The 27,170-nt window shown below is 45.1% G+C and overlaps 1 protein-coding gene across 1 annotated transcript in view; it reads left to right on the top strand.

Moving 5' to 3' along the window:
* Positions 1-7,829: 7,829 nt before the first annotated feature.
* Positions 7,830-27,170, top strand: part of PIK3R2 (phosphoinositide-3-kinase regulatory subunit 2) — a 74,502-nt gene continuing 55,161 nt past the window's right edge. Inside the window, exon 1 of the mRNA XM_040417820.1 lies at positions 7,830-7,959. The gene's annotated coding sequence lies outside the window, so the exon portion shown is untranslated. The remainder of the gene's footprint in view (positions 7,960-27,170) is intronic.

Here is a 27,170-nt window from a genome sequence, read left to right as displayed (position 1 = left end):
TCATTGATCACCCCCCTGTCAGGCTGCATTCAGATGTCCGTATGATTTTTACGGATACACGGATACATGGATCGGATCCGCAAAACACATACGGACATCTGAATGGAGCCTTATAGGGGGGTGATCAATGACAGGGGGGTGATCACCCCATATAGACCCCCCCTGTCATTGATCACCCCCCCTGTCATTGATCACCCCCCCTGTCATTGATCACCCCCCCTGTCATTGATCACCCCCCCTGTCATTGATCACCCCCCCTGTCATTGATCACCCCCCTGTCAGGCTCCATTCAGACATTTTTTTGGCCCAAGTTAGCGGAAATTATTATTTTTTTCTTACAAAGTCTCATATTCCACTAACTTGTGTCAAAAAATTAAATCTCACATGAACTCACCATACCCCTCACGGAATCCAAATGCGTAAAATTTTTTAGACATTTATATTCCAGACTTCTTCTCACGCTTTGGGGCCCCTAGAATGCCAGGGCAGTATAAATACCCCACATGTGACCCCATTTCGGAAAGAAGACACCCCCAGGTATTCCGTGAGGGGCATATTGAGTCCATGAAAGACTGAAATTTTTGTCCCAAGTTAGCGGAAAGGGAGACTTTGTGAGAAAAAAATAAAAATAAAATCAATTTCCGCTAACTTGTGCCAAAAATAAAAAATCTTCTATGAACTCGCCATGCCTCTCATGGAATACCTTGGGGTGTCTTCTTTCCAAAATGGGGTCACATGTGGGGTATTTATACTGCCCTGGCATTCTAGGGGCCCCAAAGCGTGAGAAGAAGTCTGGTATCCAAATGTCTAAAAATGCCCTCCTAAAAGGAATTTGGGCACCTTTGCGCATCTAGGCTGCAAAAAAAGTGTCACACATCTGGTATCGCCGTACTCAGGAGAAGTTGGGGAATGTGTTTTGGGGTGTCATTTTACATATACCCATGCTGGGTGAGAGAAATATCTTGGTCAAATGACAACTTTGTATAAAAAAATGGTAAAAGTTGTCTTTTGCCAAGATATTTCTCTCACCCAGCATGGGTATATGTAAAATGACACCCCAAAACACATTCCCCAACTTCTCCTGAATACGGCGATACCACATGTGTGACACTTTTTTGCAGCCTAGGTGGGCAAAGGGGCCCATATTCCAAAGAGCACCTTTAGGATTTCACAGGTCATTTACCTACTTACCACACATTAGGGCCCCTGGAAAATGCCAGGGCAGTATAACTACCCCACAAGTGACCCCATTTTGGAAAGAATACACCCCAAGGTATTCCGTGAGGGGCATGGCGAGTTCCTAGAATTTTTTATTTTTTGTCACAAGTTAGTGGAAAATGATTTTTATTTTTTATTTTTTCTTACAAAGTCTCATATTCCACTAACTTGTGACAAAAAATAAAAACTTCCACGAACTCACTATGCCCATCAGCGAATACCTTGGGGTATCTTCTTTCCAAAATGGGGTCACTTGTGGGGTAGTTATACTGCCCTGGCATTCTAGGGGCCCAAATGTGTGGTAAGGAGTTTGAAATCAAATTCTGTAAAAAATGACCAGTGAAATCCGAAAGGTGCTCTTTGGAATATGGGCCCCTTTGCCCACCTAGGCTGCAAAAAAGTGTCACACATGTGGTATCTCCGTATTCAGAAGAAGTTGGGGAATGTGTTTTGGGGTGTCATTTTACATATACCCATGCTGGGTGAGAGAAATATCTTGGCAAAAGACAACTTTTACCATTTTTTTATACAAAGTTGTCTTTTGCCAAGATATTTCTCTCACCCAGCATGGGTATATGTAAAATGACACCCCAAAACACATTCCCCAACTTATCCTGAATACGGAGATACCACATGTGTGACACTTTTTTGCAGCCTAGGTGGGCAAAGGGGCCCATATTCCAAAGAGCACCTTTCGGATTTCACTGGCCATTTTTTACAGAATTTGATTTCAAACTCCTTACCACACATTTGGGCCCCTAGAATGCCAGGGCAGTATAACTACCCCACAAGTGACCCCATTTTGGAAAGAAGACATCCCAAGGTATTCGCTGATGGGCATAGTGAGTTCATAGAAGTTTTTATTTTTTGTCACAAGTTAGTGGAATATGAGACTTTGTAAGGAAAAAGAAAAAAGAAAAAAAATCATCATTTTCCGCTAACTTGTGACAAAAAATAAAAAGTTCTATGAACTCACTATGCCCATCAGCGAATACCTTAGGGTGTCTACTTTCCGAAATGGGGTCATTTGTGGGGTGTTTGTACTGTCTGGCCATTGTAGAACCTCAGGAAACATGACAGGTGCTCAGAAAGTCAGAGCTGCTTCAAAAAGCGGAAATTCACATTTTTGTACCATAGTTTGTAAACGCTATAACTTTTACCCAAACCATTTTTTTTTTACCCAAACATTTTTTTTTTATCAAAGACATGTAGAACAATAAATTTAGAGCAAAATTTATATATGGATCTCGTTTTTTTGCAAAATTTTACAACTGAAAGTGAAAAATGTCATTTTTTTGCAAAAAAATCGTTAAATTTCGATTAATAACAAAAAAAGTAAAAATGTCAGCAGCAATGAAATACCACCAAATGAAAGCTCTATTAGTGAGAAGAAAAGGAGTTCAAATTAATTTGGGTGGTAAGTTGCATGACCGAGCAATAAACCGCTAAAGTTGTGGAGTGCCGATTTGTAAAAAAGGGCCTGGTCTTTAGGGGGGTATAAACCTGTGGTCCTTAAGTGGTTAATGTGAACAAAATTGGTCTTTCGATTTACATCAGAGATCGATCCGAAGACAATTGCCTTCCTGGATGTACGTGTCACGATTAGCGGTGACAGATTATTGGCCAACATGTTTAGAAAGACGACCGCTACCAATTCCCTCCTGCACTGGGATAGCCACCATCCGATCCCCCTCAAACGAGGAATAGCGAGGGGACAATATCTCCGTGCACGAAGGAATTGTTTGGACAATCAAGCCTTTTTCAAGGAAGCAAAGAAATTACTAACAAGATTTAGAGAAAGGGGCTACCCGCAGGAACACCTTAATCGAGCTTTTAAACACGCAGCAATCCAGGATCGCACCAGTCTATTGGTCCCGAAACCGAGAGACCTAGATAAGACACAATCACCCTGCATTATTTCTACTTATGACTCAGCTAACCAAGATGTCATGAGGGTGCTCAGTAGATATTTGCCCATATTACGAATGGACCAGGATCTGTCCAGCATTCTTACGAAGAAACCATGCGTTAGCTACAGGCGGGGAAAAACTCTTAAGGACCGTCTTGTCCATAGCCATTACGCCCCCCCCCCATTAGGGAGGGTACCTGGCTGGACCGCAAGCCGCTAGGTATGTTCAGATGCGGGGCGTGTAAGGCATGCAAATATATATCTACCGCTAAAACAATAACGTGCACAGCCACTAGACAGGTATTTGACATTAGGGACTTCTGTAGCTGTCGTAGTAAAGGGGCCATTTATATCTGTCAATGTCCTTGTCCAAAGGACTACATAGGGAAAATGATAAGAGAGCTACGTAGGAGAATATGTGAGCATGTTAACGATTTTATTAACAAAAAGGCCACACCAGTAGCCTCACATATCAATGATGTGCATGGGGGGGACCCTCTATGCCTCAAATTCTCTGTGTTAGAGTTGGTACCACCGTCACCTAGAGGTGGGAACTGGGACAATAAGATACTGCAAAAGGAGTGTATGTGGATCCATAGATTTAGATCCCAGGCGCCTTTGGGCATTAATGAAAGGTTGACATTTACCTGTTTCCTATGAGCTGTGGCCTTGTTCGAGATATCCCTATCCACCCTTATAAGCCGAGCATTATGTGACTGAATACAGTGTACTGAAAATTAGACCACATGCGTAAAGCATGAAATACTGTGTTATATCATTTTAGACATTGGTGACTTAATATCAGGTCACTGTCTTGAGATAACCACGAACTGTGGTTATTTCTTTTGAGAATATATACATCAGGATTAAGTGTGACTATGCTGCAACGTCTTTGAGATCTCTTATTATGGTGTACCTCATAGGCATCCATATAACTGCCCACATAGTAGATGAATTGTGTTCCACAATTACTGTGTTTACCTTTCCCCCCAATATAATCTCTATCCATTCTATCCCTTTAAAAATCTTTTTCTGGGTGTGATATAGGAGGTATCAATATATATGCCTATGGTAGGTATGCCTTCATTCATATTGAAGAGAAATGAGGGCAAATACTACAGTTTATTATATAACCATAGGCATACCATAATCCATTATAAAATCTCCTTGCCTAGATAGGGCATAGCTGAATCGATATGGCCACTATGCTGTAACTGGGGATGCGAATATCGTGTGGAGCGCAACAGCGCACCACAGGACTATACATACAGGAACCAGGAAGAGGCTCAAAGACCGGAAGCCGCTCCTTGGAACGCATGTGTGTTCCAGAGACCGGAAGGGCAGCGCAGCATTGACTGTGCCACTCTGCTTCTAGATAACCGGAACATCCGCCTCGTGGAGGGCATATGCGTTCCAACAACAGGAAGTGGGGCTAACCCGATAGGTAAACTACCAATAGGGCTTTAGGGCGCTAAGTGGCAGCACTTTAAATACAGCTGCAGCATTAGTCATAAATCGCCTACCAGGGGGAATGTGAGCAGATGGAAGGACTCCAGCATGTAAGTCAAATATACCTTGGTCATTAGAACCACAAGTTTTTGATCGTTTAGTGTGTATTCAGCATAAGCACTATTGGTGATTATAACGCTTGATTTTAGTGTGGGTCTTATCAGGACTTCATGATAGGGGGACAACAGAAATAATATCTTGCTGGGATCTTCCCTACCATCTGAACTGTGAGTCCGCACTGATCATTGAACCTATCTATATTTGGATGATGAACACCAAACTGACCTTGGTATATGATCATTTTCTGCCCTATAGGATGCGGAATATACCATCTACCGCTGAAGGAGTCTGATGCAGGCACGATCATCAAAATGTGCACATAACTGGCCTGATATGATGCTATCAAGCATACCCATTGGCCTGACTACATCCCCCTAAATCAATTAATGTAGAGCGATTATCTTACTCTGTCTGTGCGTTTATCTTGTAGCACTCTTTTATGTGACCTGGCTTTATGCCAGTATCTATATGGTTGCATTCATTCTGTATAGACTAACAGTTTTATTATACCTCCTGATGATCCCATAGCATTGTCTAGGGGGAAACGCGTCGAGGTAGCTAAGGTGTATGACTATCTAGTCAACCCTGACCAATCGTATGTTTTGTATATGTCTGTACTATATGTTTTTGGTTTTTTTCTTGTCTTTTTTCATTGCATCCAGCTGATCTATATATCTATGATTAAGGCCTCTTTCACACTACCGTTTTTTTTTTTCCGTTTTGCGGTCTGTTTTTTGCGGTCCGTATACGGAACCATTCATTTCAATGGTTCCGCAAAAAAAACGGAATGTGTTCCGTATGCATTCCGTTTCCGTTTTTCCGTTCCGTTGAAAGATAGAACATGTCCTATATTTGGCCGCAAATCACGTTCCGTGGCTCCATTAAAGTCAATGGGTCCGCAAAAAAAACGGAACACATACGGAAATGCATCCGTATGTCTTCCGTTTCCGTTCCGTTTTTTCTGAACCATCTATTGAAAATGTTATGGCCAGCCCAATTTTTTCAATGTAATTACTGTATACTGTATATGCCATACGGAAAAACGGAACGGAACGGAAACGGAAACACAACGGAACAAAAAAACGGAACGGATCCGTTAAAAACGGAACGCAAAACACTGAAATGGACATACTGTAGTGTGAAAGAGGCCTAATTCTTATCCTCACCTCATACCTGGTGCAATTTAGAACCATCCCTGCTGCACCCCTATAGGGATCTGTGAGGGGTAGTAGTATAGGTACGTGGACAGGGGGCCTCCACCATCAGGAGCCCTCCCTGGGTTGAGGTTATAGGATAGGGGTAGATATAGGGACAAACACTCCCGTACCCAAGGTCACTAATCTACACTGGATGTGATTATAGATTACACTACTCTGTTTGTATATTATTGATGTCATAATTAGTGGACCCAATTGGGATCCCTTTTAAGGTATACCATTAAAATTGTTATTTTAGTTTTTTTTTTCTTTGCGCTGGAACTCCTGATCGGGCAAACACTGCGTTTTGGGTGGAGGGCGAGCTAAGGTGACACTAATACTATTATAGATCTGACTGTGATCAGTTTTGATCACTTACAGATACTATAAAAGTACAAATGCTGATTAGCGATACGCTAATCAGCGAATTAGTGACTGCGGTGCGGTGGACTGGGCGCTAACCGCCTAACAAAGGGGCCTAAACTATCCTAAAACCTATCAGTCAATACCAGTGGAAAAAAAGTGACAGTTTACACTGATCACTTTTTTCCTTTTACTAGGCGATTGACAGGAGCGATCAAGGGGTTAATTGGGAGATGGGGGGTGATCTGGGGGCTAAGTGGGGTGTTGGTGGGTACTCACAGTGATGTCTGCTTCTCTGCTGGAACCAACCGACGAAAAGGACCAGCAGAGGAGCAGAGAAGCCATTTAACACATCATATTTACTAATATAATGTGTTATCTGGATAATGATTTGATTTTTTGAAAATCATCAGCCTGCCAGCGATGATCATTGGCTGGCAGGCTGGTGACGAAATACTCCTCTAACTCTCGCGAGATGACGCGCCGGCGCGTCCAGGAGGAACAAAACGACTGCCTCCGGAACGCAATCCTGCGTTATTAGGCGGTCTGGAGGCGGTTAAAGAGGACCGTTTACCTGGATATCCTTAATCTAATTATTATCCTACCTTATAGGGCGGCCCCCACTGATGTCTTGGCACTTATTTTATTTTTTTCTAAAGAACCCCCTGTGCGTCAGCTGTGATCCCCGTATATTTTGGCGCCTCATATGCTAATGAGGCAACTCGGTTATACTAGGTGTGTACTTGTATTTCTCCTGGGCGCGGTTATCTTCTCCCTGGCTGCGAGCGCATCCAATCAGAGCGCCCCGCTCTTAGCCAGGGAGAAGGAGCTCAAGTTCTCGTGAGAACTCCTTCTCCCTGGCTAAGAGCGGGGCGCTCTGATTGGATGTGCTCGCAGCCAGAGAGAAGATAACCGCGCCCAGGAGAAATACAAGTCCACACCTAGTAAAACCGAGTTGCCTCATTAGCATATGAGGCGCCAAAATATACGGGGATCACGGGGGGGGGGTTCTGTAGAAGAAAAAAAAAGTGCGGCCCGCACCATAAGGTAGGATAATAATTAGATTAAGGATATCCAGGTGAACGGTCCTTCTTTAAGTGACTCTTTTTATATTTTAGATGAGAGAAGGAGATATTGTCCCGTACATCTGGTCTGTAGAAGGCTAGGGTCACATCTGTATTTCTGGTTTCCTGCTCTGTCTTGGGGTACGGCCACGTGGTCAGGTTTCTTGATGCTGTTTTGGAAGCCAAAATCAGAAGTGGATCATAAAATTAGAGAAAGTATTGAGGACAGATATGACCTCCTCTTTTATGATTCACTCCTGATTTTGGCCTTCAAAACCGCATCAGGGAACCGGACTGTGTGGTTGTGCCCTTAGGACTGCAGTGCTGGATCAGCGCCTGTCTGACAGCCCCATCATTCCAGTAGGAAAACCAGGCAGCTCTAAAGCCTTGCTCGTGTGCTGTGGTGGTCCTCAGAAGCGGTTTCCCTCTCGCAGTGGATGCGGTTCCGTTTCGTTGGTTTCCGTCAGCGCTCGGCTTCGCCATGATGCGTCACTTCGGGAGTTTCCGGAATCGCTCGGCTCTCACTCTCAGCTAGCTGCATAATGGCAGCTCCTGGGAGCCTCGGCGTGTGAAGGCAGGAAAAGGACAGAGGAGCAGGGGAAAGGCCATGCATCAGGACTGGCGAGAGTGGCACAGAGCGGTAAGACGTGGCTAAGCTGGCACTGGGCTGCCCAGCTTCGTATGCGGGCTGGGCGTTAGGGGTTATGGTTACTATGCTCAAAGTTCCAGGGGAGAGTAGAAGGCGAGAGACGGCAACTAGTGGAGGAGCTCCGTGCCAGCTCAGCCCGGGCCTGCACACACGTGCGGGCACTGGAGCCGAGCTTTGTCTCTGGGCGCCCGGTGTGCAGTGCGACATGTTCCGAGGAGGCCAGGAATGTCACATGGACGTATTCACAAGGCGCAGGCAATTGTGCGGCATCTGAGCCGCTGCCCGGGCCTTGCTGGGCTCCTATCATAAGCCTTGTGCTATAGCATGTATATGTAGACACACTAAAAGGTCTTGCCAACCCCTTGAAATCGCGTTGTGCCCTTAATTGTGTCAGACACACGGGCACCTGAACGTGTCATTGTGTTCACAGTCTGTTCACACATTAGTATTTTTTTTTTTTACAGACCAAAGTAGTGACAGCAATGCTACTTTGCCCATTGAAGTCTATGGGTCGGTGAACAGCGCATAGGGCATCTGTGTTTGGTCCATTTTTCACTCGTAGGAAATGCTGTGGGAAATGAATTTTCAGCTTAGCATTGTCCATGGAATACGATGACATGCGCGCCAAACACGATCCTTCACAGACCTCCTAGGGGATGAAACATGGCGGGATTTTTCCACGGACGTTGAAATGTGGAGGAGACCTTACTTTTGTTCTCTGTAGGTTGTGCTCCTTGGCTTCACACGCTGACGGTGTAGAAGTGGCCGTAGAGAGATGTATCGGCAGCGCTTTATGTGGAGGAAGGAGGTTGTGTAGGTACATGTAGTGCACCCATAAGTAAGGGGCCGCTTTCACACCGCTCTAACGGGTACATTTTAGGGTCTGTAGTACCCAGGTTTGAAGAATTTTTGCTAAACTGGATTTGGGGTCCTTCTCATGTGCCGCTCACTTGGCCTTTCACATGTCCAGATGTTTATCCTCAGGATAGGTCATCAATAACAGATTGGTGAGGGTCCGACTCCTGGCACCCCCACCGATCAACTGTATGAAGGGAATGCTGCGCTCCGGTCTCTTCACAGCTTACCAGGTGCAGCACCCTACATACGGTGACGTCCGTGGCCTAGGAAGACTGCCGATCTGATAATGGGCCGTCAGTATCAAGTTCATGGATGGTCAATGGCGTTACTGGGCCGGGCCCCGCTACTACTCTGATAGCGCCCCTGTTTACATGTCTGGCACAATACTGCTCTATTCGCTTTATAAGACGCACGCCTATTTCCCCCCACACTTTTGGGAGAAAAAAAGTGTGTCTTATAAAGCAGAAAATACCGTATTTTATTTTTATTTTTTCTATTTTGTAAGTGCTTAATCCCTTCCAGACGAAGGCATTTTTCACCTTCCTGACCAGACCTAATTTTCAAATCTGACATGTGTCACTATGTGGTAATAACTCTGGAACACTTTTATTTATCCAAGCCATTCTGAGATTGTTTTCTCGTGACACATTGTACTTCATTAGTAACAAAAATCCAGGGCAAAAATGATACATCAAGTCAAGAGTCTTTTTTTTTTTATTGATTTCCTCTTATAAATGAAAGCTTTTTATGCAAAATAAATCCATACATAACATTTGAGTGTGCCCTGGATTAGTTACTATTGGTGTGGCACCTCACTATTACATGTCGGGGAGTGCTGGTAATTTCTTCTACTACATCATGCTTCATGTCAGTGGTAAATCTGAGTCAACATCCACTTACAGAAAATTAGAATTTCTCTACTTTTTAAGCCACAGTGATGCCACATAAAATAGTATTTAACATTCGCCATTCACATTTAATTATTTGGGATATTAAAATACTTAGGCCCCTTTCACACGGGCAAGACAATTCTGCGCTGGTGCGATGCGTGAGGTGAACGCATTGCACCCGCACTGAATCCGGACCCATTCACTTCAATGGGGCTGTGCAGATGAGCGGCGATTTTCACGCATCACTTGTGCGTTGCATGAAAATCGTAGCATGTTCTATATTCTTTTATTCTATATCTATATCTTTTATTTGTTCTATATTGTTTTTCACGCAACACAGGGCCCATAGAAATGAATGGGGCTGCGTGAAAATTGCAAGCATCCGCAATCAAGTGTGGATGCGGTGCAATTTTCACGGATGGTTGCTTGGAGATGAGCAACCCCATTAAAGTCTATTCACTGTATTATTTTCCCCTATAACATGGTTATAAGGGAAAAGAATAGCATTCTTAATACAGAATGCATAGTAAAATGTGGCTTGAGGGGTTAAAAAATGTAAAAAAAATTAACTATCCTCATCCACTTGATCACGCAGCCGGCATTGTCTTCTTTCTTCTTCTGTCAGGACCTGCAAAAGGACCTTTGATGTAATCGCGCTCACCACGTGGTGAGCGCAGTGACGTCAGCGCAGGTCCTGCTGAATGAAGATAGAAGATTCAAAAAGCAACTTTTTTTTTTTTAGGACCAATTCAATTTTGAAGTAACTTTGAGGGGCTTAACTAATAGAAACCACCAATAAATGACCCCTCAAATTATTCAAAACTGATTTTAGAAACTTTATTGACCGTTTAGGTCAGGGATATCCAACCTGCTGCACTCCAGCCGTTGCAAAACTACAACTTTCATCATGCCCGGACAGTCTACAGCTATTAGGGCATGCTGGGAATTGTAGTTTTGCAGCAGTTGGAGGGCTGCAGGTTGGACATCCCTGTTTTAGGTGCTCCACAGGAATTAGTCCCATGTTCCTATGTGCCCACATTACTGACAATGCCTGCCCCTGTCAATCAAAGCCGAGAGAATGCAGCAGTTGCAGAGAGAGTAGAGACTCGCATATGAACACAGGACCAGCACAGATGCCTTCAGCTGCCAAGCGCACATACAACAGGTCAGCCAGTGTCATAAGTACAAATCTGCTGACAGGTGCCCTTTAAAGCAAAAAGGAGGATGAAATTTAAAAATTTAACTTTTTTGCAGATTTTCCATTTTAATGAATTTTTTTCCTGTAAGACTACTTTCACACTCGCGTTTTGTGCAGATCCAGCATGGACGGATCCGTTCAGATAATACAACCGCCTGCATCCATTCAGAACTGATCCTTTGTATTATCTTTAACATAGCCAAGACGGATCCGTCTTGAACACTATTGAAAGTCAATAGAGGACAGATCCGTTTCCTATTGTGCCAGATTGTGTCATAGAAAAACGGATCCGTCCCCATTGACTTACATTGTGTACCAGGATGGATCCGTCTCCAGAATGGAATGGAGACTGAACTGATGCATTCTGAGTGGATCCTTTTCCATTCAGAATGCAAACTGATCTGTTTTGGTCCGCTTGTGAGAGCCAAAACGCCAGTGTGAAAGTAGACTTACACAACAAGAATTGAAAGCCAAACAAACCTCAATATTTATTACCCTGAATCTGCAGTTTACAGAAACATCCCTTATGTGGTTGTAAAGAAGTGAAGGAGCGCAATATGGCTTTTGGAGGACAGATTTTGCTGGAATGGTTTTTGGGTGCATTGGTTTTATTGCATTTGAAAAGACCCTGAGTTATCGCTACAATGGAAACCCCCAAAAAGTGATCCTCTTTTGGAATCTTCACCCCTCAAGGAATTTATCAAGGGGAGTACTGAGCCCTTTGCCCCAACAGGTGTTTCATAGAATTTTTAAAAAATGAGGGCATGAAATATTACATTGTATTTCAGTTATATGTAGTTTTAGCTGCATAGCTATTCTAAGGTGTGTACACTTTTTTTTTTTTTTAATGTTCGTCAGAGGGTAAGGGGGTTAGCTGAAAGTGGTGCTTTGTGGGAAAAGTTGAGGGTCTAAGTTGTGTCATTTTGCCCCAAAATTGCGCCACAGTTCTGACTTAAAAATCTCTCTAAGCCAACCAATAGTTGATACAGAGTCAGAAAAAAGTGTCTATTCCTGCCCCAGATTTATCATCCAGCTTGAGCCTCTGGGATAAATCTAGCGCAGGTCTAGAATGCCAGTCTAAGCTTATGAAGTCCACTGGATTAGCAAATCTGGTTTGTAGAACTTGTTAGAGAAACCAAGGGGGAGATTTATTAAACTGGTGTAAAGTAGAACTGGCTTAGTTGCCCATAGCGGCCAATCAGATTCCACCTTTCATTTTCCAAAGGAGCTGTTAAAAATGAAAGGTGTAATCTGATAACTAAGCCAGTTCTACTTTACACCAGTTTGATAAATCACCCCCCAAGGGGCTGCGATCAGGTCAGTGGCAAATGGCGTTTAGCCGTGTGGCAGAGATGAACAATCCTTTTATTGTATTCTAGACCGGGCAGAGGGGGGACGCTCCTGCTGCTGCTCAACTCAGGATAGTAAGGAGGAGGGTGGACATGTCTGATGAAGGCCTAGGGGTGGGCGATATGGCCTAAAATCTAGATTGCGATATATTCTATACTTCAAGGGGGGGGGGGGCGTGTTAAAACTTTTTTTATTTTTTATTATTATTTTTATTTTTTTTAATAACTTTATTTAATAACTATTAGCCTCCTTAGGGGCTCCGATCAGAAGCTGCCACCCTGGGGCCACTGCCACCAATGATTTAATCGTGTGGAGGGGGGGTCCCACAATTAATATAATACTTAGAAGAGGGGGAGTAGAAGGGTGGGGCTGTGGCCACTGTGCCACCAATGAATATAGTTAATATGCCCGAATACAAACGTAGCCTCCATGTGCCGGCCATATCCCATACCTGGCCTCTATTACTGCGCGCCGTGATCCGACGCAATTAACCCCTCAGGACCTCTCTGTTCTCATTGGTGGTGCAGTGGCCATAGTCCCCCCCCCCCCCCCTTCTCCTCCTGCTCTGCTCTCATTGGTGGTCAGCGGCAGCCGCACACAGTGGGGAGGGAGGGACTCTCTCCTTCTCCACTGTGTCGGCTCCGGAGAACATGGTGCGTGCCGAGAGCGGCGCATGCCCTGTTCTACCGCGATATGGCCATATAAACAAAATCTCTATCGTTGGCCCCTAGACTTCTTTATACACTCCCATAAGTTGAGACCTTATTGTTATTGTAATTATACAACAAGATTTGTTTCGGGGCTCACAACTATCAGCATTTTCCAGCATCAGTATAAAAAGACTTAAGTTTTATATACAGAACCGTATCCATAAAGTGCATAATGTGCAAAAGTTATAACTGCAACCTCTCAATCATTATAACCCCACTCATAACCAATCCCAGATTTAGTACATCCATTCCTCCCCTTAACATCACTCTTATGTGTTTCTGTATTCATGCAAAAAAGAACATGAAGAAACAGTAGTATTAACTGACACCACCGCCCTAAGGGGGGGGGGGGAAACTGTTCCTCAATCTATTCTTTAGTTTTTTTTTAACCCCTTCCAGACCTGGCTCTGCTGGAAGTGATTTCCTGACCACCGCAGTACATGTTTGAGCGGGCCCGATCAGCAGTAAGGGTAGTGCTGTTCTGGCAGCCAGGCCTCCCTTGATAGCACTGTGACCTCTCAGCTGTGTTGACATGGTGCTCCTGGGAGCATACACATATGTGGTATTGCCATAATCGTACTGACCTGGAGAATTAGACTCCATTCACACATCCGCAATTTCGTTCCGCATTTTGCGGAACGGAATTGCGGACCCGCACTTCCGGGTCTGCAAAATAATAGAACATGTCCTATTCTTGTCCGCGGACAAGAACAGGCATATTCTGTTAGTGCTGGCAATGTGCGGTCCGCAAAATGTGGAACGCACATTGCCGCTTGCCGTGTTTTGTGGATCTGGTCACTTTTACTGTATAGGGAATGCCATAAAAACAAAACTCATAAAACTAGGGCTGAAACGATTACTCGATTGAATCGAGTAATTCAACACAAAAAAATCCTTGATGGAATTTTTTGCATCGTGGATTCGTTTGTGCCATGTTACCACGGAGCGGGAGTGAAGCACTTGCTATTGCTCGGCGGTCACCCGCCGGCCCGTATCACGCTGCACTGTATCCTGAAACATCGTCAGGTCATAGTGCACGTAAGCGTACACTATGACCCGACGCTGTGTGACGTCAGGACGACAGTGCAGCGCGCAGAGAATAAGATGGAGGAGCTGTGGAGCGGCACCCCTACAGGAAAGGTATGTACTGGGGACATGGCTAGGAGGGGGAGATGATGGCACTGGGGGGAAGCTAATGGCATGTGAGGGGGCAGCTGGTGGCACAAGGGGGGTCTGATGAGTTTTTATAAAGAAACGGCCGTGAACGGTCTGTGGTATGCCGGCCTGGATTCCTGTTGACAGCAGGAGCGCACGGTGTCATTGGTTGCTATGACGCCGTGCACTTTATGCCACCGCTGCACTACAGTGATACACTCATATGATCTATACGAGTGTATTACTGTAGTGCAGCGGCGGCGTGAAGCGCACGGCGTCATAGCAACTAATGACGCCGTGCGCTCCTGCTGTCAACAGGAATCCCAGCCGGGTTACCACGGACCGCTCTCAGCTGTGGAACACAGCCGTGTGCATGAGGCCTAATAAGTTTTTTGTTATTAGAGTACTCGATTAATCGTTGGATAAATCGATAGAATACTCGATTACAAAAATAGTCGATTGCTGCAGCCCTAGTTGATGGTATGGCAATGGTGTGACCTATGCTGTTTTTCTGGGTGCATTTAGCACCCCCACCTGTCCTTGGGATGAGGCTGCAGGCTGGACCATGGTATCATAGAAGGTTCCATCGTGAGGCTTTCCTTTCAGGGGACTCACTTGATCCTATATCAGGGTGCTAGAGTAGGATTTAGTAGGGCAAGTATCAGGCTTAGTACCATGTTACCCACACCATGGTTCTGTCTGTGTATTTTACGATCCGTGTTTTTTTTTTTTTTTCACATGACATATTGAAGGGGTTATCCAGGAATTTGATATTGATGACTTATCCTCAGGATAGGTAATCAATAGGGTTGTCCCGATACCACTTTTTTAGGACCGAGTACAAGTACCGATACTTTTTTTCAAGTAGTCACCGATACCGAATACCGATACTTTTTTTAAATGTCATGTGACCGTTTTGGGGGATCTGTGGATGACGCACTGTCATGTGGGGGATCTGTGGATGGCACTGTTATGGGGGACCTGTGGATGGCACTGTTATGGGGGACCTGTGTATGGCACTGTTATGGGGGATCTGTGGATGGCACTGTTATGGGGGATCTGTGGATGGCACTGTTATGGGGATCTGTGGATGGCACTGTTATGGGGATCTGTGGATGGCACTGTTATGGGGGATCTGTGGATGGCACTGTTATGGGGGATCTGTGGATGGCACTGTTATGGGGGATCTGTGGATGGCACTGTTATGGGGATCTGTGGATGGCACTGTTATGGGGATCTGTGGATGGCACTGTTATGGGGATCTGTGGATGGCACTGTTATGGGGGATCTGTGGATGGCACTGTTATGGGGGATCTGTGGATGGCACTGTTATGGGGGATCTGTGGATGGCACTATTATGGGGGATCTGTGGATGACACTGTTATGGGGGATCTGTGGATGGCACTGTTATGGGGATCTGTGGATGGCACTGTTATGGGGGATCTGTGGATGGCACTGTTATGGGGGATCTGTGGATGGCACTGTTATGGGGATCTGTGGATGGTACTGCTATGGGGTGGGATATCTGTGGATGGCATTGTTATGGGGTGGGGGGATCTGAGGATGGCATTGTTATTTGGTGGGGGATCTGTGGATGGTGCTGTTATAGGGGATCTGTGGATGGAACTGTTATGGGGAGGATCTGTGGATGACACTGCTATATGTCATCCACAGATCCCCCTCATAACAGTGTCCCCCAATACACCGGGCCCCGCCGCTCACCGAAGTATTTATAAACGTGAATCCTTATCCTGTTTACTAACGCTGCCCTCTCCCATGTTCCCATGTCCCCCCTGTATCCCCACAGCACTTACTAACAAGCTTCCATAGCAGGCAGAGCGGATGGCACCAGTAACGTCACTCACTGACGTCGCGCGTCTGCTCCGCCTGCTTCACTCATAAAGTGGGCGGAGCAGGCGCTCTACGTCAGTGAGTGACGTTACTGCTGCCGTCCGCTCTGCCTGCTATGGAAGCTTAAGTAAGTGCTGTGGGGATACAGGGGGAACATGGGAACATGGGAGAGGGCAGCGTTAGTAAACAGGATAAGGATTCACGTTTATAAATACTTTGGTGAGCGGCGGGGCCCGGTGTAAGAGTACAGTGACTGCACCGGGCCCCGCCCATAGTTACGCCCATAGTATTCTATTTATGTATCGGGGCGAGGTATCGGCGGCTGAGTACCGCCGAGAAAACTCGGAATCGGTCCCGATACCGATACTAGTATCGGTATCGGGACAACCCTAGTAATCAATGTCAAATCGGTGAGAATTCCCGCACCCAGAACCCCCGCCAGTCAGCTGTACAAAGAGGCCACCGCCCTCTCCAGACAGACATTCAGAGGGCACTGCAGTCTCTTCACAGCTTACCAAGCACATTCACTTGAATGGGACTGAGCTGTGCCTAGGTCATGTGACTGATGCACGCTGTCACTGACCTAGAAAGAGGTCTAAGCACTCATGGCGTTCTGCGACCTCTCCAAACAGCTGACCGGTAGCGAGTCAGATCCCCGCTAGGGCTGCAGTAAACGATTATTTTAGTAATCGAGTATTCTATTGATTATTTTTTACGATTAATCGAGTAATCTAATAAGAAAAAAATAATAGACTGTTTTCCTTTATAAAAACTCATCAGACCCCCTGCCATTAGTCCCCAACACCCTTTGTTCCCCACTGTGCGATCAGCCCAAGTGCATCAGTTCCCCCCCAGTGCCGTCAGCTCTCCCCCACCCCATTGTGCCGTCAGCTCTCCCCCACCCCATTGTGCCGTCAGCTCTCCCCCACCCCATTGTGCCGTCAGCTCTCCCCCCATGCTCTTCCTGACACCCGGATTGCACAGCGTCACTGGTTTCTATGACGCTTTGCACTCCAGGCGCCTGGCCTTAGTCGCACCCCACCCCCTCGGTTTCACCAACTTACCTTTCCAGCAGCGGCGCTGCCGACACTCCATCGTTCTGCGCTGCTCTACGCCAGACGTCACACAGTGCGTCAGGTCATGGCGTCTGTACGTCAGAGCAGCGCGGGACCATGGACGTACTGTGAAGTGTCCGGAGGCCCCCTGCTGGAAAGGTGAGTATTCCAAGCGGAGCGGGAGTAATAGCAAGCGCTTCACTCCCGCTCCGTGGTCACATGACACAAACGAATCTTCGATGCAAAAAATTTGCATCGAGGATTTTTTTGTGTCGAATTACTCGATTTAATCGAGTAATCGTTTCAGCCCTAATCCCCGCCAATCTCATATTGATAACCTGTCCTGAGGATAGGCTGGAGTTGGCAGCCATCTTCTATATTTCCTTATAGTTGTCCACAAATTTTTTATGACTTATGTTATTTCCAGTTACATTTTTAGACATCTGTGAACTTTGAAGATACAGGCATGATCCATCCTTGTTAGAGATGTGGATGGGAAACACAATGGAGAAAGATTAGACACATGGAGATTATGATCCCTCCCTTAAGTATTGCATGGTGACCACTAGGGCTGCAGTAAACAAATATTTTAGTAATCGAGTATTCTATCGATTATTTTTTACGATTAATCGAGTAATCTAATAAGAAAAACCTTCTTAAAATAATGTATTCCTTTATAAAAACAATATTTTTATTTCTAACAGTGGTATAGCAAACAATTGCACACACCTAAGGCTTCTTTCACAGCTGCAATATACATTCTGTCAGAAGAACAGCCAGAATGTACCATATCGGGTATGTCTGGATGCTGCCAGCTGCTGCAGCGATTGACTGTAATGGGGTCCGCTTTGGACGATACCCAGCATGTATGCCGAAACATGGCCAGATGGCCTTGGACCACATATTCTAGTCAATGAGAGCATATAGCTGGCTGTATCCGGCTATACCCAATACGGTATAGTCCAGCAGGGTGTTCTTCTGCCAGAATGTGTATCTAAGGCTATGTTGTGAACTCCGGTGGAGGAACAGACTGCCGGAGTTCACTGGCTGCCATGATGTCCCCTTTCCCCAATGCCTCTATGCCATCCACCATCTCCCCCAGATCAGCCCCTCCATGCCAAATCACAGGTGCCCCCATTAACCCCTCTCCCCCCCCCGCCAATAACTTTATACATGCCAAATCACTGGTTCCCCTCCCATTAACCTCTCTCCCCGCCCGCCAGCAACCAATAACTTTATACATGCCATTGCCAAATCACAGGTACCCCCATTTCCTCCCCCCGCCCCTAGTGCTGTTAACTTTATACTTACCTTTCCTGGCAGTGCAGCACACATGGAGTCTGCAGGAGACGCGTCTTCATCCCAGCATGCACTGGGTCAGCGCGCTGACAATGTGTGAACGCACTGCCCTGCAGCGCGCTGCCGAGTCGGGAGGCCACACGCTCCATGGTCATGTGATTTAGGGAGCATTCACACGACCGTGTTGGTTTTGCGGTCCGTAAATCACGGATCCGTGTGTTCCGTATGTCTTCAGTTATCTTTCCTTTTCCGTTCCGCAAGTCCGTATAATACGGACATGGTGCTTCCGTGTGTCATCCGTTTTTCACGGTCCGCAAAAAACTGAAATGGGGTTTCCTAGAATGTTTCCAGTCCAGGGGTCCGTTAAAAACGGATGACACACGGATGCATTTCCGTGTGCTATCCGTTTTTCACGGACCCAATGACTTTCTATGGGGCCACGGACCGTGATTTGCGGCCAAGTATAGGACATGTTCTAAAAAAAAAAGGAACGGACACGGAACGGACACGGAACGGACAGCACACGGATGAGAATAAAAGGCATACCGCAATTTTCACAGACCCATAGAAATGAATGGGTCTGTGCATTGTCCGTCAAAATTGCGGAACGGACACGGAAGAAAAACACGGTCGTGTGAATGCTCCCTTAAACAAATCCTCGATGCAGGGAAACTGCATTGAGGATTTGTTTGCTTTGATTTCATCGATTTAAATTGGTGGATCATTTCAGCCCTAGTGACCACTGAGATAAGTGACCTTCACTATAATACAAGGATGGCTCATAAAGAGTGGCTTTCCGTTCTGGCCACTGAAGGCAGCTCGAACGAGGGCCTAATAGGGCATATGGAGAGGAGTTGCCCTTATTCGGTGGGCTGTATACTGTATAAGCATATGTGAGGTAACAGGACATCATCTGCTTGTCTGTGCTGTATTACAAGGGCACGCTGCAGCATTTCTGTAGGTATAATAAATCAGCATGTCTTGTGAAGTAGGTCATCTGTGGGTGTAGAAGTCTGGAATGTGCGCTAATGTATGGGTGCATCTCCCTTCTATACAAAGAGCTGGCGCAACCAAACTGTCAATTACTATTTTCTGCTAATCTCTCCAATCTCAAAGAGACCAGTTTCTCTAGGAGAATGATGCCCATGCCCTCACCTCCGAATAATCTTACGCAGGAGAACTCTCATTTGGTATGCAGGGCATCCATTGCTGGAGGGTTTCCCAGCAGTAGAAGTATTCACATCAGCTAGGCATCCAGTACTTGTGCAGTATACGCTGTATTATGATTGGCTATATTTGTATGGAGTGTTTTCCCCCCCTGGATAAGGACTTTATATACTCTATAGTAAACTTGCCATAGATTTCTGTCTGTGAATCTGTGTGCTTCCTTGTTCTTGGCTGAAGGTGGTACGAGATGACCAGCTAGGGGAAAAAAGTTGTGTAAGGCCTCTTCCAAACTTTGTGTTTGCTTGGTGTTTCCCATCAGTGATTGTGACCCAGAAGAAGAGCTTACAACATTATCAATAATCCCCCCCCCCCCTCATACCTTGAAAAATGGACAGCAGAACTAGGTAGGGAGTTCAATAGCTCCGAGATAAAATACATTATTGCAAATACGAGATCTAAATCAATTAGCCCCAAAATACAGGAAACTCATTTCAAAATAGTCCCACGCTGGTACAGAACCCCTATTATACTTAATCATATGCTCCCAGACATATCCCCGTTGTGCTGGAGATGTGAAGAGGAAAAGGGTACCATATCTGGGTTCACTGCAAAAAACTAGAAGCCTTTTGAAAATCCATTGCAACGATAGTCAACAAAACTTTTAACTCGACAGCTAAAATTCCCCCAATCCTGATTCTATTTAGTATATTCGATATACAAACCTCCACTATTAGGCACCCTTTAACACTACATATGTTAAACGTAGCCAAGCTACTTATCCCTAAACTATGGAGGGAAAAAGAACCCCCATCCATTTCAGAGTGGCTGAAGGAGATGCATACCCTACATAATTACGAGAAACTAAGATTAATTAGAGATGATAATAAACCAAAATACCATCAAACTTGGGACCCTTGGACCAAACTTTTAGAAAAAGATGCCATAACTGAACATCTTTAATTTCTCAGCTTCATCATCCTGACCCTGTACTCATAAGGTTAGATTAAACCTGACTCCCTCCCCTCCCATTCCCTCCCCCGTGTTTCCCCTGTTAAATTGTTTTCCCCCCCAAAGATACTGTTCTCTTTGAGATATAGCTGGGATGACTCGACTAGGTCTGCCACAATCAGTATTTCAGAAGTTGGTTAAACTACAAAGTATTAAGAATACTGTAGTGGTACAGGCATATAACAAATGGCAAACACAATTCATGTTGTTAATAAAGACTTCGGTCCTAACCTGATATTTGATTGCCTGTCACCCCAGCGTCTATGGTTATAGGTTCAATAACTTTTGAGAACCGAAAACTTTCTTTCCTACATTAATACTTGATTGTTGTACAATCCCATTGTAACACATGTCATTCTATTTAATGCCATGTAGACCAATCTCATTTATGTTTTTGATATAAATATTCATTATCATTTTACTGTAAAGCAGAATTTACTTTTTTGAACCTTTAAAAATTTGAATAAAAAAAAGAATTTAAACAGAAGAGCCTATACAGAAGTAGAAAGATAAAGGGGTATAAAAGCCACTCACCTTGGGGCGCTGGGACAGGCGCACAGCAACCCGAAGTGCCAAATCAGGGTCCTTGGAGCTGCTGTCTCACCAGACAAAAATCAGTTTGAAGAGGATGATAAAAAAAAAAAAAAACATTTTTTCGCTGGTGCTGCTTGGTGAAGGAACTTTCAACTGCATTGTCTTGGTATATTCATTTATTTGTGTAGAATAACAGCCCGTTTTAGGGCTGCCCCAGCCCTTTCCTCAGGGATCCTACAGGATTAAAGGGTTGTCTCACTTCAGTAAGTGGCATTTATAATGTAGAGAAAGTTACTGGAGTTGGAGAGGGTCCAGAGGAGGGCAACTAAAGTAATAACTGGAATGGGGGACTACAGTACCCTGAAAGATTATCAACATTAGGGTTATTCACTTTAGAAAAAAGACGACTGAGGGGAGATCTAGTTAATATGTATAACTATATCAGGGGTCAGTACAGAGATCTATCCCATCATCTATTTATCCCCAGGACTGTGACTGTGTCGAGGGGACATCCTCTGCGTCTGGAGGAAAGAAGGTTTGTACACAAACATAGAAGAGGATTCTTTACGGTAAGAGCAGCGAGACTATGGAACTCTCTACCTGAGGAGGTGGTGATGGTGAGTTCACTAAAAGAGTTCAAGAGGGGCCTGGATGTATTTCTGGGGTGTAATAATCAGGGCTGTGGAGTCGGTAGATAAATGCTCCCAACTCCTCAGTTTTTGGCATCTCCGACTCCTCTGTATTTAATATGCAAATGTATTCCGATCCGTTCGCCCGGTATAGTCTCCGGTATCTTCATAGTTAGGCTCCACCCAGGGGAACCTGCCGGCGTCTCATCCTCCCATGCTGTAGCGCTGACCAATCGCAGCGCTCAGCTCATAGCCTGAGAGAAAAAAAAAGCCTCTCAGGCTATGAGCTGAGCGCTGCGATTGGCCAGCGCTACAGCATGGGAGAATGAGACGCTGGCAGGTTCCCCTGGGTGGAGCCTAACTATGAAGATACCGGACGCTATACCGGGCGAACGGAGCGGCGCCCAGGTATAACACTAAGTGCAGGGGGATCCCTGGGCGCCACTCTACATGTCTGTATAGTTAGTTTAGGTGTTTAATTCTAGTGAAAGGTCCTCTTTAAGCTAACAATCTGAGTTTACAAGTTTTTATAGCCTTAGCTGATAGACCGCAGTTTTTCAAATGGTTTACAGCTTCGGTCTTGAACTATTGATTATCCATTCCCATCACTTGTACAAGTGTCTAGTCCTGCAAAAAACATATTTACTTAATCAGTTATCAGTGAGAGGCTAGGTTAACCATGGGCGTTGCGTTCCCTGTAACAGCGGAACACAACACAATGGAAAGTATAAGTATTGCCGCTCCTTAACTGTGCGTTGCGTGCCATATAGTGAAGCGTATGAAAAGCATGCTTCTTCATGGTCACTTAACGTGTTCGTTTTGCGGTAACGTGACGCACTGCATGCATTGGCCTTTATTCTTACAGTAGAGAAGTACCGTATTGTGGGGGGAAAATAGCAGTGCGTCTTATGGGGCGAATGCTGTGGCCGTCCGGTGAATAGGCTGAGAGGGAGGAGGGGCTGGGGGCCGGCATCTGTTTCTGTAATTGCAGCGGGGCCCGGTGCAGTCAGTGTATTCTACTACACTGGGCCCCGGTCACTGTAGTATACGATAATCATATCTAACTTGTGGGTATTGTTATTGCGGGCGCTCGTAGCGTAGCTCACTACGTCACGCGCCTGCTCCGCCCACTTTATGAATGAAGCAGGCGGCGCGGGCGCCTGACGTAGTGAGCTACGCTACAAGCGCCCGGCCTCCTGACTGCCAAGAGGTTAGTAGTAAGTAGTACAGCGCTAGATTTAAGATGATTGGAATACTTTAACAATACCCACCAGTTAGATATGATTACCGTATACTACAGTGAGCGGGGCCCGGTGTAGTAGAATACAGTGACTGCACCGTGCCCCACTGCCATTACAGAAACAGATGCCGGCCCCCATTCACTACACAGGGACACTGTTATGGGGGATCTGTGGATGACACATAAGATAAGATGCTATATATGTGTCATCCACAGATGCCCCCATAACAGTGCAATCCACAGATGCCCCCACAATGATCCCCCATAACAGTGCCATCCACAGACCACCATTAGTTCAAAACCCACCAAAAGCACACCTTTTGGTTAAAAATATATTTTTTCTTATTTTCCTCCTCAAAAACCCAGGTGCGTCTTATGGGCAGGTTCGTATTATAGGGTGAAAAATACGGTAATTAATTATAACTTTTTGTGAATTGGGACATTTAAACTTGCTTTTTTTTTTATTCCAATTTAAATTGAGTCGGAGTCGGTTCACTTTTTGCTGACTCCAGGTACCCAAAATTGCCTCCGACTCCTCGACTCCGACTCCACAGCCCTGGTAATAATATTACAGATTATAGCTACTAGAGAGGGGTCGTTGATTCAGGGAGTTATTCTGATTGCCTGATTGGAGTCGGGAAGGAATTTTTTTTCCCTTTAAGTGGGGAAATTATAATTTTTTGCCTTCCTCTGATCAACTTGCAGGATAACAGGCCGAACTGGATGGACAGATGTCTTTTTTCGGCCTTATATACTATGTTACTACAAGCCACTTATTAATGTATTGTTATTATACATATTGATTCATTTTACTATCACATTATACACCACTTGTTTCTATGGTTACAACCACCCTGTAATCCAGCAGCAGTGGCCGTATTTGCACACTATAGGAAAAAGGGCCGGCCTGTCTAGTGGGTAAGGATTGTGTGGATGGCTCTTAATAGACAATGCTATTGACGGCACAGATAGTTATATTTTTAAGGATACAACTCTCGATACACACCTATCCCCCACTTCAATTGGTATTTCTGTTTAGATGACCATTTTGACAACCGATTAGTGCATTACGGCTATTACTGTAATGTGAAGGTGGTTCCAGTAGCCTCATAGATAGTAGCTTTAGAGATGCCCTTGTCTAATGAATAGGCAAGTGGACAGCATCTAATTTGTGCTTCAGGCCTTGTAGAGGTTAAATGGATGTGGTAATTTAGTGGTGTCTCAGAGCGCAGACATCTGGAATGTATTATGCTGGGACCCTCCCCCCACCATCGTACCGCACAATGGATGTCTCTACAGCATCCATGCTCTGTTCCTTCAGATCCACTTTCCTCTCATTGAATGACTGGTGTAGTTATCTGTGCGCCATTCATTTTGTCGTATCCCATCAGAAGTAGGTCATGCGTAGGATGTGGTTGACCACTTACCGCACTCCATCCTGGTAGAAGGGTATTTAGTAAATGTGCCAGCCCCTGCTATAAATTAGTAAGACGTCCCAATCGGCTCTGTTTTTGTGGCCATGTGACACCTTTAGTAAAACAGTTGGGTCATAGGTCACATCTGTCAAGAAACGGAGCGCTGTGTTCCATGGGAACATTGGACTTGAAAGACTTGTCAGTTCATAGGGTGAAATAAATGATTCCAGTAACATTAACCGTTTTGGCGCAGTGTTGGCAGAGGCCTCCATTTGTTTGAGTTCTCACACAAGCTCCACTTCGTGCTTTATAGAATCGGATAATTCCCCCGAGCCTTCACATTTCTTTCAGATGTCTTCATGGTTTATACAGCAGAAGGCAGCATGATGTCTCAGTGGTTCGCACTCGGTCTTGTGTTTGAAACTGACATGAGGCAACATCTACATTTAGTTTGTATTTTCTCACAATGTTTGCAACTGCAGACTGAAGTTAAAGGGGCTATCTGGGAAATGATAATGATGACTTATCCTCAGAATAGGTCATCATTATCAAATCAGTGGGGGTCCAAGTCCCGGCATCCCCGCTGATCAGCTGTTTTCAGGGAGCCGCTGCGTTCAGCGGAGCTCGGGTGAGCGGTGAAGGCTCCCGCAGCTTTCCAAGGACATCGCTGTAAATCAAATAATTGCATTGTTTGGTATTGCAACTCTGTCGCTTTGACTTGAATGGGGCTGAGCTGCAACTAGGGTATGTGACCAATGTACAGGGATGTCACTAGCCTAGGAACGGGCTGCAGTTCTTAAGGCCTCTTCTAACAGCTGACCAGTGTGATGATGACCTATCCTGAGGATGTCATGAATATCTTTTCCTGGATACCTCCTGACCCTTACAGGAACCTGCCTTTTTCTGTTTTTGCATTTTGTTTTTCACTCTCTGCCTTCCCAGTGCCATAACTTTCGTTCACATAGCGTTATGAGGACTGTGGCACTTTTTAATATTGCATATGATGTGGTAGGAAGCTGGGGAAAAAATCCAAATGGGGTGAAATTGAAAAAAAACCAACATAATTCTGGAACAGTTTTTTATATTTGTTTTGTTTTTACGGCGTCCCCTATGCGGTAAAATTGACTTGTTACCTTCATTCTCAGTATGATTACAACACCTTTTAAGGAAATAATTTTTTTTCTTTTCACCTCCATATTCTGACACCTAGAATATTTTTGTAGATGTGTACGGAGCTGTGTGAGGGCAAATTTTTTGTAGGGCAAATATTATGTTTTAAAGGGGTTGTCCGAGTTATATTTTTGTTCCTTGTATGTTTCTAACTAATCAAATGTAACCGCTTTACCATGCACTTACTGCATCTGTAGTTGTTCCTTTCTCAAATTTCACTGAGGGTCACATGACCTGTGATGTCAGCTTCTCTCCCTACTCTGATGTTTGGTGCACAAGCCTGAGAGAGAGCAGATATGTGTCTGTACACTACAGGTCACTGTACTGGCCACGTCCCCCTGCATTGGGAGCTGCTTCTGCTGTCTGCCCTGTGTGTCCCTCCCACTGGATACTTCAGGAAAGATTAACCCCTTCAGGAGCACAGACTCAGGGCTGAAGGCTTTACTGAGTAGCTGCAGGCAGTTAGGAGACAAATGCTGGGCACAGAAGCTGACAAAGGAGTTCTGCAGAGCATTGCACAACAGGTAGGGAGAAGATCCTGTGTGTATCAGCAGTGTCATTGTACAGCTGGGTCCTGTAGTCCTACACATAGAACATACTGCTGAGTCTCTCAGCAGGCAGACATGTCACTAAGGGCAGTACTTGTATTCACTCACTAAGCAGTGTCATTATACAGCTGGGACCTGTAGTTCTACACATACAACATACTGTTGAGTCTCTCAGCAGGCAGACATGTCACTCAGGGAAGACTTATTCACTCCCTTTGCAGAGCAGGGGGAGGGGCAGAGATTGATGTTATTGCAGGTAAACAAAGGGCCAGAAGAGGAAATGAGAAAATATAATTTTTTATTTTTTTTTACCTAAAACTTGCTTAGCTCAGTTATATATTGCTGCCCTTCAGATTTACAGTGCTATATATATTTTTTTTTCATAACTCGGACAGCCCCTTTTAATAGTACGGGCGTTTTTGCACGTGACGATGCCCATGATGTGTATTTTTTTTTTTTATTGGTTATGTATTTTAATTTTGGGTATAGGGGGTGATATGAACTTTTATATTTTTAAAACCTTTTTTTTTTGTACTTTTTTAAGTCACCCTGGGTGACTATAACTGGCAATCATTAGATTGCCCATTGTGTTCTTTGATGGCTACATAGCCATCATAGAACACTTCATTTACCATACACCAATACAGTTCTGCCACCTGCTGGTATGTATTAGTATATTCTAGTAATAACTACCAAAACCTGCTTAAAGGCATTGGGTTATTACTATACCTGGAGACCACTGTGATAGGCCGAAGGAGGAAGAGAGCGATCGGAGTTTAGAGGCGGCTGAGTGGCAGGTGTCAATAGGGATGTTGAAGTCACCCATGACAGTGGGGATGTCGGCAGAAAGAAAGTGTAGTAGCCAGGTGTTAAAGTGGTCAAGAAAGATGGTGGCTGGGCCTGGGGGGCGGTAAATTACGGCTACTTGGAGGTTGGAGAGAGAGTAGATGCGAATTGATTGTACTTCAAATGAGGTGAGCGTAATGGAGGGTGGCAGTGGAGTTGGGCTGTAGGAGCAGGTGTCTGATAGGAGAAGACCAACTCCTCCACCATGTTTGCAGCCGGGGCGGGGGGTGTGAGTGAATTGAAATCCACTATATGAGAGTGCAGCAGGGGAGGAGGTGT

The sequence above is a fragment of the Bufo bufo genome, chromosome 2 (genome assembly GCF_905171765.1).
Source record: "Bufo bufo chromosome 2, aBufBuf1.1, whole genome shotgun sequence".
Lineage (NCBI taxonomy): Eukaryota > Metazoa > Chordata > Amphibia > Anura > Bufonidae > Bufo > Bufo bufo.
Note: the sequence above shows the minus strand (reverse complement) of the source record. Positions and strands in the feature narration are given on the sequence as shown.